The sequence below is a fragment of the Falco naumanni genome, chromosome 10 (genome assembly GCF_017639655.2).
Source record: "Falco naumanni isolate bFalNau1 chromosome 10, bFalNau1.pat, whole genome shotgun sequence".
Taxonomy (NCBI): Eukaryota; Metazoa; Chordata; class Aves; order Falconiformes; family Falconidae; genus Falco; species Falco naumanni.
The window spans coordinates 4,458,698-4,472,993 of NC_054063.1; the positions used below are offsets into that span (position 1 = coordinate 4,458,698).

The following is a 14,296-nucleotide window of genomic DNA, read 5'->3' on the forward strand; positions in this document are numbered from 1 at the left end:
CATCTTTTGTTGTCCTGTCTGCCTTATGCCAACATCCATGTCCTTCTTTTTCCCCTCTTATTAATTAACTCCTTGGTTGCAAGGAACTGACTTTTTGTTCTCGGCAAAAGTCCTTTGTAGTAGAGTTGTATCAGGAACTACGGATACAACAGTGTTGACCACCTCTCCATTTTGTTCCCTGTTGGCTTGGGCAGAAGTGCAGAAGTACAAAGTCACTTGGGCATATCGGCTTCTTTGACATGAGGCTTTTAAGGGAATTACACAGATGCTGCTGGGGATTTGTCTGCAAGACCAAAAAGCATTCTGTTCTCAAAAACCTGTGTCCACTTGAGGAGTTTACTGGTGAAGATGTAACTATGTCATGTTACTGTGTATCTCTGTCAGAAAGTATTCCTGTGCAGAAAAGCCCTGAGGCTCTTAGACTATTTCGGCTCTCTTGGATATTGAAGAATACATATACTGGTAACGTACAGGTATGAGAGCTCTTTACAAAGAGTGTTGGATGGCAGTGAGCCTAGGAAATTAAGAAAACATGAATTCAAGGACAGGCTGTGCCACTGTTTGCTTTGCTGTAGGTTATGTCTGTATGCATTGAAACTCTGAAACTGGATGTTTACACTTTTTCTAAACATGTAACTGTCAATATGCTGAAGCTGTAAGTATTGTGTTTATGTTCAAAGGATTGTTCATTATTCTGTAGTTTTGGCTTTTAGTGTTGATTCATTCTTGCTTTCTCTCTGGTTCTGAGCAGTTGCTCTGAATAAATTTAAAAAAATGAGCTCTACAGTAGATATTCATCACTAATAACGGATATTAAATATATGGATAGGTTGCAGCTGGCTTCAAGGGTAAGTTCCTTGCTGGGAAAGTGTACTTGTTTTGTGCAGGTAGATGTTTTGTGTTGCTTTCCTCCAGGTGTGTGATATTAAGTCTTTTTTCCTCTGTTGGCTGTGAAAATGCTTTGGACTTGCTTGAAGTTCCCATATAAACAAGCAAGAGGGGTCATAAGTTTGGAAAGTAAATCAGCTGCAGCTGCCCGTGTACTCTTAGCAAAGTGTACATTCAAGGTATGGTCTTCGGAATTCCTTAAGAAGTTGTGTTGGACCACTACTGTCTTGGTGGATGTGTCCAAATCCACACTTTTAGACGGGTATCCGAACCCAGCCTTGCCTGTGTAGAAGATAACGAAGTCACAGTTTGTAGTGCCCATCAGAGCCCGATGGCTGAGGCCTGAAGGGCTTGTGGAGGGTGGCCTGGTCAGTAGTCATTCTTGGTACCTTGTAACTTCCAGGAACGACTAACCTCTGAAATTTCAGGTTTCAAAGCAGAGCTTCCTTTCTTAGACCAGGTGGCTTGCTTTATTTGTGGTTTTATTGTGGTCTTTTTTGTTGTTTTGGTTTGGAATTTTTTTGTTTGGGATGGTGGTTTTTTTGAAAGTGTTGTGTTTTTTTTTTGGCTTGTTTGTTTGTTTGAAAGTCTTCTCTAAGCCTACTTGAGCAGTGGCATGAACGTTTGAGAAAGGAACGAAAGTTTGGTTGCAGTCGTTTAAAAGGGATATGTCATTCTACTAATTAGCCCTTTATTCATGCAGTCATAAAATTGTAAGGCTGCTTTAGTTAATCTTCAGTTTCATGCTTTAGATGCTTTCTGATGCAAATAATCAAAGTCTTTAAGACCACAGTAAAAATTGTGTTCCATGCGTATTTTCAGGGAAGATTGGACCGATCAGCAATGGGCAAACAAATGGGTTGGTTTAGAAAGCAGAGCAAAAGTGTGGCAATTCTAAAAGCTTGGGGACCTCCTTTCAGTCATTTTGCTGGCTTAGGGCTATCCTGAGGTTGATGTTTCTCTCTTTGTTTAAGGATCACGTTAATGTTCTTTATGGACAGAATTATTTTGATTCATGAGTCTTTTGTTTGTCTGTGAGGGCTCCTTTCAGGAAGCTGTTCCTTCTCCTTCGGTCCTGAGGTTCCTTTCCTAGCACTTAGGGAGTTCTGTTGTTGGGCTGGTAGTAGTTTGAAGCGTTGTGAGAAAGATAAATGAGTTAATAGCTAGTGTCACATCTCCGACAGCAAACCATTTGAACCTTTCTTACCTAGTAAGGCAGTCTTCGGGTGACAGCTGCATTTCATCTTCTTCGAGCAGCTTCTCCTTCCTCGTGCTTCTCATTCTTGCTTTCCTTGGTGCACAGTGAGTAACAGGAATTTATCTGTTTCTGTCTACAGCTCTGGTGCACTTTCGGTATAGTTTGCAACACTTAATGTATTTCTACAAGGGCAAATTGGAGCCAGGATCTTCCCATCCTGTTGTGCTTTCATGGAGCAGGCTTTGCTCTGCTAGTGAAGGTGCAGTCTTGAAGTGTGGGATGACTCCCCCTGCTTTTTCCTTCCCTCTTTGCCTTGACCATGTGGTTCGGTTTAATCACATTCAAGCAAGTCTAGAGGTTTGTTGTACATCTCGTCAGCTAATTGTGAGTAACCCCTGATCCCAGCCTCTCGTACAACAGCCGTCTGTATGCAGCCTTCTAAGATTGAGCCGGTTTCTGTGAACAGCATTCAGCAGCCTGTTTCTCTTAAGTTTCTGGAAAATATATAATTTTTTTCTGCTGTATTCACTGTTGCTGGCATACAGCTATTGCTGCAGGCCATCTAAAAGAATGTCAAAAGCCTCATCTTTCTTCTTAGAAGTGGATGTATTTCGCTGTAAGTGGTCACTCAGATTTCCAAAGTTCCCTCTCCTGTTAGTGTTTCATCCCCAAAGGATCTTACTTTCATAGCACATCATTTTCCGATATCACGGTAACAAGTAAGACAATTAGATATGAAGACAGAATTTTAAAACTTATCATCCATGGCTAATACCACAAAATATTTTGAGTGAAAGCTCAAATACTCTCCCACCTTGCCCTCCCAAGTTTTTACTAGCTTGGCTCTGTAGCTATGGAGCTGTAATAAATAGGATAAACTAGGACTTCCATGAATGTTCTTTTTTATTTTCTATTTTTTAACTTCAGCAAGGGCACTCAGAGCTATGCAATGTCAGAAATAGTCCAGATCCATGCAGGTTCTGGAAGCTGCATACCCTGAGGTTTAAAAAACTATTTTCCGGTTTTGTTTCTCATTAAATGTGTAATGCTTTGCTGCAGTATATGGATAAAATATTTCAGTAAAAGCTACAGAATTTTACTCTGCTCATTACAAAGCTTCACTGCAGCACTTTCACTTGGCCTTGGCATCATTAGTTTTTGATCCATTTTACTAAAATCACTGTACTGGTTTGGACTGGGATGGAGTTAATTTTCTTCATAGCAGCTGGTAAGGTGCTATGTATTGGATTTGTGACCAAAACAGTGTCGATGCCACAGGGATTTTTTAGTGAGTGCTGAACAGTGCTTGCAGTGTCCGGGCTTTGTTCCTTACCCAGCGCGGCCAGCGAGCAGGCTGGGGGGCATAGGGAGTCGGGAGGGGACACGGCCAGGACAGCTGACCCCAGCTGCCCAAGGGATATTCCAGACCATACAGCATCATGCCCAGCACATAAAGCTGAGGTAAAGAAGGGGGAAGGGAGGGCAATGTACATTACAGCATTTGACTTCCCAAATTTTGACTTCCCAATTGGAGCCCTGCTTCTCTGGCATGGCCGAACACCTGCCTGCCCACGGGAGGTGCTGAACGAATTCCTTGTTTTGCTTTGCTTGCTTGCACAGCTTTTGCTTTACCTGTTAAACTGTCTTTCAGCCCATGAGTTTTCTCCCTTTTACCCTTCCCGTCCTCCCCCATCCTGCTGTGGGGAGCAAGTGGGTGGCTGCATGGGGCTGGGCTGCCCACCAGGGTTAAACCACGACCATTGTGCAAACAGTAGCTCTGTTTTCTTGATCTTCTCTGGAGTTTAGAGGGGAAGCTATTAATTTCTGTAAAGTCTTCCTTTTAATTTTGCATTCTGTGTTTTGCTCTCTAATACAAGGGAAATTCCCCGATGATATTTTATCTGTTCATTGTGTGCTGGGTGATTTCTCTGTTTCCTCTGTAAACTGTGGCAGATGTGCTTTGAATAAATCAGACATTCCTGAGCGTTACACGCATTTATTATATTTAAATTCCTCTCCAGTGAAATTTAAGTCTCCATTAAGGGGAGTCCTTTTGTGCTTGCTTCCCCAGAGAAACCTCAAGTTTCCCCTGTGCGTTTCTGTAGGCATTGTCTACACTGAAATCTCTTGGAGACTTAATTTTACGCTGATTTATTTTCTTTCCATTTGTTGGGAAAGATGTTGAGTCTGTTCCTGTTCTTGTACTTCAAGATGAGAGACCTCTTGGTAAGAAGGCACGTGGGTGGTTGAGATATAGGTGTATTTGCATGCCATGCAAACCATAGGTGACAAATGTGACATCAAGTGCAACTTAAGCAAGTATTTGGCAGGGGGAAGCATTTAGTGGCAAACTGCATCAGCAGTCTTTCATCATAGCTAGACTACTCCTATTTTCTAGTACTAAATCCAGGCTTGTTAACACCAGTAAGGGCTTGATGTCCATCTATACGAGATGTCCCTACTCTGCCCACGACCTCCAAGTCTGCCATACTGGGGAAAATGCTCTTGGTATTTTGACACTTGCACAAAGGAGCAATATCTGGAACCAAGGGCAGTGCCAGCTAAAGTGCATTCCTTTAATGTGCTGAGCATTGCTCAGTATAGATTTAAGTCAAGGAGCACCTGGATGATGCTCTTACTCCTATGGTTTACTTTTAGGTAGTCCTGCAAGGAATAAGGAGTTGGTCTCGATGATCCTTACAGGTCTCTTCCAACTTGAGATATTCTCTGTGTTTAAGTAGACTGAGCACGCCATCTGCAGCAAGGGCTATAAAAAAGTTAAATGATTTTCTGCAATAACTAAGACAAGGAATTTGGCTGAAAAAGCAACAATATAGTAACGGTACCTTAGCTTCTGCTTACCATGGTATTACTGCTGAACTAGGAAAATGTAAATGCCCATATACTGCAGGCAGCTTTGTGAGCTTGGTGCCATATTTGTAATGCTCAGTAACAAATTACTTCTATCAGGAGTCTCCCTAAAGGCTGTGTAAAAAGATTCAGCTGGTTAATGTGCTAAGGAAACTGTCCGAGATAACATTTAGTCCTACTAGTGACTTGCTTTAAGATTTGACAGAGGGGAAAGTTTAAAGCAGAAATGAAGGAGGTTTGGTTATTTGCATTCCTCTAAAGAGCAGTACCTGTTAGGTACTGCGGCTGAATACAGATAGAGAAAGTCCTCTGATACAATGGCAAGTGCCTGCTTGGTCCCCTACACAGATAAATGACGCTACTTTGGTTGTTAACACATCCTTTTTTCTTCTGTGACTTCTTGTTCTTTCTGGTTTCCTCTTCTCAGGTGCTTTTAGATGTATTCATACATAAACGTGAGATTTTAAAAAGGCTTTCAAGTTTAAATTTGTCATTCTTAAGCTGGAGATAATCTCAGGGTGAGTTGATAAGTCTGAAACATGATTTGTCTGTTTCATGATGGCAGTTAAACCTGGCCCTACCCAGATCACAGGAAGGCTCCTGTAGGTTTCCCTGGGACCAGGGTTTGCATCTGAGATCATCTCTAGGTATTGCTTGATGCCCTTTAACAACCCTGAAGTGTTTGTCATCGTTATTTTATATTTTAAATTCCTTACATCATCTGGAACGAAGAGGGATCAGTCATATTGTCTTGGAATAAATCGGCTTACAAGTTAGGGTATGAATGTTTGTTAATTGTTTGTTTGGTTTTTTTAAATGTATACACTTAGTGGGTGCTGTAAATGCTCAAGTGCAGGAACTTGTAGCGTTTGTATGTCACAGGTTACCTGTGAATGGCCTGCTGTAGTTGGCAGGTTTGACATTGAAACAGGTTCCTGAATTCTCAGTTACATCAGTGGCTTCTTTACCCCAGCAAATCTGCCCTTACAGAAGAGAGGGTTTATCCTACTTGAGATGTGGAAATTAAACTTACTGTACATCAGTGTGAGCATCTCTTAAAGCCAGCATAAGAGCCACTGCCACCTCTTTAAACGTAGTATGAGTCAAACTAAAAAAGTTAACTCATTTTCAGAACCTTCTTTTAGTTAAGCAGTAGCAGAGCGTTGGTTGTTTTAAAGCACTAACAAGGAGGATTTCTTCCCTCTTCTGCTTCTCCTGCCTCCCCCAAATGGGTGATGGGTACTTTCTAGAAATCTGCTTCCTTTAAGATATCTTAGTCTAGGTGTTTAACTAGCCAGTTGCTTCTGCAGTAATCTTGTCCCTGATGTGTCAGAATGTAAGTGGTCATTTGAGATATGGCACGCTGACCTCAACTCGCCAGAGGTGCGTTTCTCCGGTTGAAGGTGACTTTTTTGCCTGAAAGTGGGGGAACTTTGGCTGTTGAGTCAATCTGACACGGTGGTAGGAGCTGTAGGGTTTCTGCTGGGAAGTTATGACAGCTACAATTTCACAAATGAACTAGGAAATTCTGTTTTCTCAAATGAAAACCAGAATTTTATGATTTTTTTTTTTGTTATAATTGGAAAAGGTGGCACTAGCTTCAGGCATTTGAAGAGTCAGCTTCCTTTATTTATCCTTGCTCATGTTGTTGAGGCAGTTAATCAGGGTTGGGTAATATTCCCAGTGTCTCATTTCTCCTTGCCATTCTTCACAATGCAAAGCAGAAAACAATGTTTTTGGAACCTGCTGGCTAATGCCACAGGGCTCTTATTGTTTTGTATGCAGGAGATAGAAGAGTACTGAAGGAAGAAGTGTTAAAGCCCTTCCTTCTCCTCTCTTGTGTGTTTCTTTGTGCACATGGTGTGTTTTGAAAGTTTTGTGTCTGCAGTTCCTTGGCTCAGTAATCATCAACTTACTTGAGCAACTAAGCCTCCAAGCAAGACAAGCAGGCAGATGAATACCTCCGTTGCAAAGTATTTCTTCTCATGCAATTTCACCGCCAGAGAAGAAGGTCCCTTTGCTAACACGTCTTTCTGATTAATAAAGAGAAACTGTATGGACTAATCCAGAATTTCTGATTAAGTAGATCAACGGCTAATTAGAGATGAACAGCCTCTTTGCAAAAGGGAAGGGTTAGGGAGACATGTGTTGTTTGGGATAATTGCTGTTAATCAGCTCTTTCAAGTACCTGTGAAAGCTTCAGCTGGCATTCTGTGAATAACCTAAAATAACTTTCAGACAGAGTCTTCTAGCACCTGGAAGATGCTGGGAGAGAAATCTTGTATATCAGTAGATAATCTGACGATGATCTAGCATTGATTTGGGGCTGTATTGGGAAGGAGCACTCAAGTCCCAGTTTGTCACGAGGAAAAAAAACAAAAGGAAAATTCTATTTTACCTTATTTCCTAGAGCCTTGACAGCTGCCTGCATGCCCGGCTGTGCCCCTTGCCCACTCTGTGATTGAAATGCAACTGCGGAAAACAACAATCTTTTGGTTGCAAGATGCTTTTGACTTCATAGATGTCTTCTGTCCTGTGCCTGATGTCTGACTACCATAGGCAGATGTTATCCAGAAATTCTGGAGGACTTTTTCCTCATTCCCCCCTCCCTCCTATACTCCCAAAGGTATATCACGCTTCCTTTGCTTATCAAGGAATTGTTGATGTCATGTTTTTCTTTGTTAGGCTGAGTTGGGGCTTCTTAAAGATTAATGTGATCCTTCTCTCAAGGGGGAATTTGTGTAATTGGCATCTTCCTCAATGCCTGCAACCACATTAGTTCCTTAATCATAGTGATGTCTTCCCTCCAGCCAGCAGATGATCTGCTGAAAGGATCTGGGGGTGTTTTGCAGTAGGTGAGAGGGGAAGTTTGGATAACAGATCAAATGTACGAGTAGTCTACAGCGGTTCCTGCAAGGTGAGGAATTATCCAGATTCCAGACTATGAAAGCGAGCTGCCGTGGGCTGAAGGAGGAAATAGCATTTCACTCTGCGTTGGGACCCAGGTTATACACTTACCCCAAACACGTTCTCTTGATTCTTTAGCACTAAAGCAATGGGCTAGGGTGTTATTTGCTCAGTAGCAGATACTATTAGGGAAGTTATATTTCACTGAGATACCTTTGCAATACACCGGGCGGGGTTGTGAAAACTGTTCAGCAATGAATACTTGACAATCTAGGAAATCTAGAGGCTACTGTTTCTATTTCTACTCTATTTTATAAACATTTCATGAGGGATTTTTTTCTTTCGTTCATGTGTAGATCTTGTTTGTTCTGAGTCTCGCTTTTGTTAGCGTTATGTTTATGATTTTATTTGATCTGTATGAAAAGATTACAGTACTTTCTATTCACAGCAACTTTTATCCTCCTAAATGGGGAGCACTTTGTGTAGCAACGAAATGAAATGGCCTTGTTTATAATTTCATTGGATGAAAGCCATTAGAAACATGCTGTAAGGAAGAAACCTTGAAGGGAGCGAGGAGCGGTCTGGAAGATCTGCCATACCGTCTTCTAGCTCTGTTGTCAGTGGTTTTGCTGGGATAGTGAATGAAACTTTCTTTTTGGGCTTTGGTGCATGTTTCAGATTGATGACTACTTTCCAGGACTCTGAAACACTGTCTAGTTAGAGATGGTAACTAGCTCATTTCATGTGTGGTTAGGAGGTTTGGGGTTTGTGTGTGTGCGTATATGAAGGAAAAAGCGACGCTCTCCCTTTCCAGCCCTGTTGAGTCTCTGGATTGATTCTGGTTTTAAGCTGCAGGAGAACCACACCCTGGGTCTGCGCTGGAAAGGTTCGTGTGTAAACTTCGTTATCTTGTGTTCACCATGGGCTAGGTACACGCATGGAGCTACCAAGACCCAGGGATAACTCGTTAAGCTGTGTAGTTTGACTGCCTCTTCAAACGTTGGGTGGCTGAGCTCTATTTTACTGCATTGGTACAGCAACAAGAAGGTTGAAGGCGTTCCCTAGATTTGCAAACCCTAATTTACAGATGTTAATAACTTTTTTTTTCCATGATGTTTACCCTTTGGCAGATGATTGTGTTAGCTCAGAATTGGATTTTCTGTGGCTCCATCATACTTGGAGCACAATAAATAACGGTTAAACTTCAAAGCTTTATACAGCTATCAGCCTCAGAGGGGGCCTGTGGGATGTAAAGTATTTATTTCTCTTTGTGTAAAGGAGTGCAGCAGCGCAGGGAAACTAGTATGGTCAGGGTCTCATGGTGGGTAGGAAATGTCTGCAATTAGAAATCAACAGAAGTGGGATTGTAGAAAGACTATGGTAAGTGTATTTCTTATTATATATGGTAAGTATATTTCTGTTCAGTATTTTTTTTTTTAAATATTAATTGTGTATCTTGTTGGGTTGTAATGAATTTTTGATGATTGTCCGTGTAATTGAAGGTGTCACCGCCAAAACTCTGTTTAAAAGAAACTAGGTGGAAAAATGGCTGTCACATCTAAAGTCAGGGATGTCTTACTCTGAGCCACTGGGGTCGTGTGTCTCCAACAGAGAATAGGTGCGTTTAAACTCAAAACCCACGCTTTGCAAGGAAATACCAGAATCGAAAGACTGTACCCTTTGTCTAGCGGTGGAGATTTCTGACAGACTTTTTCTTGGCCCATCCTTTTTCCTATGGCTTGCAATGAACTGTTAGTAAGAATTCTGTGCAAAGGAATGTTTGGGGCTTGCTTTTTTTTTTTTTTTTGTTAATAAAAAGTAGAAGCTGAGACTATGATATCTGTAAGCTAACATTCAGATTTACCGTTTCCAACTTGCTCTTTCTTTAAGGCCCAGACAGTACAGACAGACCTCAGAGGGGCAGGGGGTAAGAGTTAGTTGTTCAGGTGCTGTGGGTGAAACCTGTGTGTAAGGGCAGGTTCTTGGCTGGGTACAGTGACAGCCAGACAGTTGTGCTGCTCCAATTCTGGTTACTACCAATGCAGTTACAACTGTTATTTTATACTAATGCCGTTTTGAGTAAGTCTTCGTAAGAGTTACCTAGTCCTCTGTCAGTAGTAACTTTACAAAGCTTTGTGCTCACCAGCGTAGTACTGGTTATGTACAAACTTAAGGTGGCTCACAGAAACTCAGTCCTAAATCAGAGCAGGGTAACGATGACCTCTGTGTTGCTGTGGCTTTCTCTGGAAGAAACATGACTTTTGTCTTAGGCAGCTGTTTTGCTGATGATCTTATCGGCTGTGGCTGTATGAGTGTGTCAAAACTGAATTGTACGGTTTTTTTTTTTTTCCTGGTTCAGGCAAAGTAACTGTTAAAAGTCTGCTACTGAGATAATGGAAGAAACAGTAGACAATAGCTTTTCACTGCAACGCACAGACAGATATGATGTAATTTATGAGTTACGTGAGTGCCCTGGTATTTCCTTTCTTTGTCACAAGTGTTAGTTTTCCCTATGCCTGCTTACCTTTCAATTAAATCAAGTCCTGCCTGAATGCGGGCGCTCAAAACGTTCTTTCAAAGAAACCTTTCCTGTTTCTGTCGTGCTGGTTGGGTACTCCTGTGCAACTCTTGGTATTAAATTGGTAAACCTGGTGTGTGTTGCGTGCTCGCCCCAGTCGGCAGCGTCAAGTACATCGCCAGCTTTCCCCAGCCATCACACAGTACCAAGCGGTGCGCTCTCCCTCTCAGACTGGAAGATAAATAAAGACCTGAACTGAGACACATAGTGCGTGTTGCAGCTGGCTCTGTGAAGGTACCCAAGGAAAATATATAAAAAGAATTTCCATTTATTTCTAGGTATGACAAAAATTTGATTCAACTCCTTAAAGATTTTTATTTTCTATGGATGTTGAATAGCCAGAATGTGGTTTTACCGAGTGTTGTTGATTTAAACCTTCCATAGTGAGTTTCATTACATCATTTTTCCTGGGGGGTGAAGAGCAGCTAATGCTAAACCCTTGTGCAAGAGACTGTAATTGTCAAGAATATTGGCAAGCTTATTAAACAGCATGGCCACATTGCCTGTTTTCATACACTCCATACAGAATAATGAAATCGTCCCTGTGTCTTGTCCCCCCCTTTTTGCCATACACTGAAACTTTGCCAGGTGATTCACTATTACAGCAACTAGCAAAATCCCTTGCTTTTCTGATAAATCTTTTTCGTTTATCAAGAGTGCTGAGATAGCTGTACTCAAACAGCTTGTAAGAGAGTTGCCTGCAGTCAAAGTACTTCTAACGCACTCTTTTCAAAAAGTGCTTACTGTTTTGTTCTTCGGAGAAGAGCTAAACGCTTTCCCATTTTTTTTCCAGTTTATCTGATTTTTTCACCACAAATACAGAGATTTCCAAAGTTGCCTGTAAATAGACTGGAGTCTATACATGCAGATGCATGCACATGCACATACATAAAACTGGGGGAAGAGTCCCACAATGGAGCATTGTTCTAGCCTAATTAGCAGACAGACAAATGGGAAAGGAATAGCGTGGTGTTTTCTGGCATAGATTAGCAGAGGCAGCCACTGCAGTCTACATTTGTTTAGGTTGGGTGAATAAATTGGAGCATTTGTTACTGTATTATAGATGTCTTGTCACTTGTCAAATGTGAAGTGGGCCAAGGGAAGAATAAAAAAGGCTCTTGTCAAGCTGGTGAGATGGCCTGCTTCACTGCTGTCAGCTCTGATTGCGGTTAATTTTTCAAATAGAATACAGTTGCCATTTCCAGCACTGAAGCATGAATTTTTAATAACGAGAACACAAACCAACCAAATCACAGCAAACACTATACCTAGCGTGGATATTAAAAATAATTGATTACTGGGTATGGGAGGAAAGCGTCACATGCGGGAGCAGGAAAAAAAAAAGTCTCTTAACCTGTTTCTATAGGATTTCTTGATTACAAAGGGAGCGAGAATAACTGTGTTGAATGGTATTATTGTTTTCTGTTCTGTTTGTTTTTTAAATTCAGATATTGTTCTGCATGTTAACCAGAACAGTTCATCGGCTTTTATGGATATTAGACCTACTGAAAAGTTCTGTGGAAAGTCTGCAGAAAGCTTCTGCTGAATAAAAAAAAAAGACTAGAGAAAAATAAACAGTTCAAAGTTTAAACCAGTTGGAAAAATAAAACGATGATTTGAACTTGGGTCTTAAAATGCTTTCTAAATGGTAACCTTAGAGGGACCTAATTCCTTCTGTTTTTCTGATCTATGGTTTGTATAGAGGACTTTACATAAACTTCTGCAGAAGCGTTTGGTGGCTGCAGTTGTGATGTTGGAATAGCTTGCATTCTCCGCTCCCCCCCCCCAAAAGGCTTTTGTTCATTGTATGGTGTTATATGTGACCATGTTATAACAGTTAGCAATTCTGCTGGGAATCTCTTTATCATGTGATTACAAAAATGACTGCGGCGAGAGAGGTTTTTTGAAGACGAATTTAATTAAATAAATGCCACAGCACTTTAGCACTAGGGAAATAGCTGGCTGTAATGTATTAGGTTCTAGGGTATCTCGGATAGCACTAGGCAAGTCACAGCATAACACTCCTGTAGCCTTGAAAACATTCCTACCAACATTAATAATCAAAATACCTTCGTGATACAGATAAAAATAATGAGCCAGACAAGCGTGTTTGTCCAGGTTTTTAGAGAGAACCAATGTCAAGTTCTCATGTCTCAGCGGTGTGTTCAGAGCCTGCTGCCAGCTCTTTTTTCCCCTAATAGAAATTTGTTAATATGAGTCAAATACGGTTATAACCAACACTGATTTTAAGTTATGTGTTAATAAAAGCCAGGATTTTTGAACTTATCAAAACCTACCCGTGATAATGATCTTTTACCAACGTTCAAGCGGGGGGCAGAGTGTGGTGAAATATACTGTGAGAACATTTTCTCTGTTCGCATGGTTTTTTTAATGTCCAAGGATGCAGATGCATGTCTGTCAAGAGTCTCATTGTGTGATCATTTGACTTAGTTTTAAGCATCTTTACAGCAGAAATCGCCGAGCAGCCAGAACTTGGCTACAGACCAAGTAGCTCATTGCCCTTATTTCTTTTTCCCATAAGTCTCAGTTAGAAGTATGTTAGAAATTAGAAGAATTTCTCAAGAAACATCTAGTTCAACTACCAGCAAACTGTCCCCGTTGTCAGCTGACGTGCAGTTTTTTACTTTTTTCTGGTCTGCTAGGTCATCTTCTCCCTGTTTGTTTTTAGCAGTGTATGTCGGTGGGACAGAACTAAGGTTGGGAATATTTCTGCAGTAGCGTTTGCCTGCAGAATAAGCCAGCGCAGCTGAATATGTCAGGAACAGGATTATTTTCTTCCCCTTGCAAGAAGGTTGTATTCCTGTAATTGGTGGTTCAAGGGGTCCTGGCTGTCCTGTTCCTGCTCAAAATACTCTTTTGTATGCAAGTGAATGTGTGCTAATACACACGGGCGAACGCGTGGCAGAGCTGGATGAGATAAAATCGAGTGCGATCCTTGCTGCTGTGAGGAACTGCAGACTGGTTTGGTATTGCTGTATTACTTGTGGCTTTTAGGGGAGTATTAAGTGTCTTTCAGCCTGTTGCCTAGCCAGCATCTCTAGGCATAATTTAGGGCTTAGGCTGCTGGTTCCTTCCTCTGGTACTTTCAACTCTGACCTTGTTCACAGTGAACCAAGGTGAAGCTGCAATCAGTTGTGTGAAGAGGGAAAATGTATGCATCTGATTCTTATCTGTCTGTTCCCATGCAATCATGATTGTAATGTTGGTTGCCTGAGAAATACATGTAATATTGGTAATTGCTCTGTTATCACTTGCTAGGCATTTATTTGATGCTCCTCTACTTCACGCTACTCCCACTTTAATATTAAGATTATGATTTCAGACACATTAATATAGTAGAAATTCAGAAGTTAAGATGGATATGAAAGAGTGCTGTGGGTGGCTGAACAGCTGCTGTGCTGCTCACTTTTTGAGAGAGTTGAGCTAAAATAATTTAAAATTAATTTATGATTTTAAACTTTTCTGTGTTTGTAGAGCCACTTGGATGACCAGATGCATCCTGCTTTCTGTGTTGAGTTTTGAGGCCTGAATTTTTACTTAACTTGCACTAAACAAGGTTTTATTTTGACTCCAAGTGGAATATTTCAGAAACACAGAAGCAAGACATAAAACTTTGTTGGTTTTGCAATAAACAATTTTTGCAATAAAACAGTTGTAGATCGGTGTCCTGGTGTGCAGGTGCTCTCTGTAACAGTGATTTTCCACCCCCACCCACCCCCCTTTGGCTATTAAGGTGAGATTTTGGTTTGTATTAGAATATCAAACGTTTTCTGTGTGTTTAAATGTATTAAGAAATAGGAAATTTTGGAAATTTTTCCTGTAGAGAGGCTCTG

The 14,296-nt window shown here is 41.1% G+C and overlaps 1 protein-coding gene across 1 annotated transcript in view; it reads left to right on the forward strand.

Moving 5' to 3' along the window:
* The window catches only part of LRP5 (LDL receptor related protein 5), a 160,801-nt gene that overhangs the window by 57,641 nt on the left and 88,864 nt on the right, over positions 1-14,296 (forward strand). The gene's annotated exons all lie outside the window — the stretch shown is intronic.